Below are 2,352 nucleotides of genomic sequence, written 5' to 3' on the forward strand. Positions count from 1 at the left end.
TGACTTTGTGATTAGCAGCCCAGCTCTTAATTCACTACGTTACCTGAACTCCAATGGCGCTCAATGGATATTTTCTTTGCCCGTTTGCGAGCTTGATTTTTAACTTTTTTTTTTTTTTTTACAGCATATGTTGACAGCATATTAAAGGATTCTATTTTTTAATCCATTCTGCTAATCTTATCTTTTGATTGGTATAGTTAATCCATTTATATTCACTGTAATTATCAATAGGTATGAATTGATTGTGGTCATTTTTTTCTGTGTGATTATTTTTGTGTTCATAATTTTTTGTGCTGAGTTCATTTTGTTTCTGGGTTTTCCTGTTACTTTCTTCAGTGCTTTTTTTTTTTCTTTCTTTCTTTCTTAAATTTTTATTATGGATTGAGTGAAAGTTAACAGGGCAGATCATCAGTTTTACATTCAACAAATCATACAACTTGTTTCATCACAATGATTATAGTCCCCTCCATGAACCATCACTTAACAGTATTTCTCTCTATTCACTTTAGCTCTTTTTAAAAAACAAAACAAAACAAAAAACACACAGGCACATATAATAATTTATACCACCCAAAGGGCACATTCTGCAAGTCTGCCTCAGGGCCAGAATCTCTTAGTCCCTCTCTTCCCATGAAACTAGAGTCCTCAGTTGCTCCCTCTCTCCATGTCCCCATCTCTTCCTCCATTTCTGGTGTAGTTGCTTCTCTGGATAAGGTCCGGCATTCCGCTTGTGCTCTTTTTCCTTGATGGTCCTAAGATCCTTTGTTTCTGGACTATAAGATCCTTTGTTTCTGCACTATTAAATGCTCCCCCATTTTTGTTACAAAACTTCTACCTTTACATTTGTGACTATCGCAATTAGTGATGATAACAATTACTCACTATTGAATCATAAGAATCTTATCCCCATCGCTTTTCGCCAGACCCATCTAGACAAGATGAAAACTATTCAGTGGGGACACTTCCTTCCCCCACACACTCTTAAGTTAAACTCTCTCTTGAAACCTTGTAAGCCAATCACTTCGTGCTTTTACCACCCCCTCATTTTAGGTATCCAGTGTCCCTCTCTACCCTGTAAATAGAGGGGATAGCATTGATACTTGATGTGAAGACTCCTTCCCTCTCTGTTGGTATTTAGAGTTACTACCTCCATGAGTATAGGTCAGATTCATCAAATTGTAGCAATTTATCCTCATTTCCTTTATCAAAAAGTGTTTAGTTGTGTTTTTTTTAAATCATCTTCTAGTAGAGTTCTGATTATCAAGCCGTTGAAGCTAGGTCAGATGGGTACTATCTGCAAATTTGGGTGTTCTTGTCCCTCTCCCCTTACTTCATATCAGCTGGATGCTTCACTCTCAGCTATAGCCCTCTGTGGCTATGTCCTTGTCCATGAGCTCTGGTGTCCCCAGGTCTCACCACATCTTGGACCAGCAGCCCTTCCTCTTCTGTCTCTCATCTCCAGGTCAACAGGAGCCAATAGACCGTAGTTGAACTCAGCCCACTTCTTCATTGCTGCCTTTCCCCCTCTTCCACTCACCAGTAGATCAATGTGGTCGTCAGCAAGCTTACATGCCTGCTCATGTGTTCCCTTTGAGTTTCAGTCTTAGAGGGGGGTTTCTCCTAAAGGAACTTGATTGTTTGCCCTGATGGCTTCCTGGCAAACAGCTTGATTATTCTTGTAGTAGCCAGTCATACTGCCATTTTTGTTCTGGGTTTTGCCTGATGATCTTTCTTTGAAGATGCATCTTCTGTCGCTCTAGCTATTCCAGGCTGGTCTGCTTGTCCTTTCTAGTGGGATTGGCCCACCTCAGAAGGTTCTGGATGGGACTCAGGATTCCATTTAATGTCCTATACTCTGCAAAGGCTCTGCAAAGGTCTGTTTCACTGAGCAGGATCTAGAACCCCCTTTAGGTATTCCAATCAGTTATAGGCTGAAGACGGGCTTACAAGTTTTCAGTAATCATTTTTCCCAACATTCCCTTCAATCCCACTCAAGTGTCTATTTTACAATTGTAGGCAAGGGAAACCAATATTCATAAGACAGTTAAGCATTTTACTATTATTTCCCTTCTTCAAACTATGCCTAGATGCCTGTCTCACAGAGCCCTGTTATTCCAAGGTTAAGCATGCATCACTATTTACCTCTGTCCCACTTAGACCATGCAAACCTGTCTCAGTGTTCCCCTATCTACCTTGTTATTCCACCTCCTCACCCTTCTTGTATTGCTCTCCCCAACACCCAAACTTTGATGTGTCTGCCTTTACCCTGTGATCTACCATCGCTTCCCACCACCTCCCCTGAAACCCCCCACCCTAACCCCACCATTGGTTACCTTATATCCCATTAACTTT

Source organism: Chrysochloris asiatica, unplaced genomic scaffold (genome assembly GCF_000296735.1).
Source record: "Chrysochloris asiatica unplaced genomic scaffold, ChrAsi1.0 scaffold00031, whole genome shotgun sequence".
Classification (NCBI taxonomy): Eukaryota; Metazoa; Chordata; class Mammalia; order Afrosoricida; family Chrysochloridae; genus Chrysochloris; species Chrysochloris asiatica.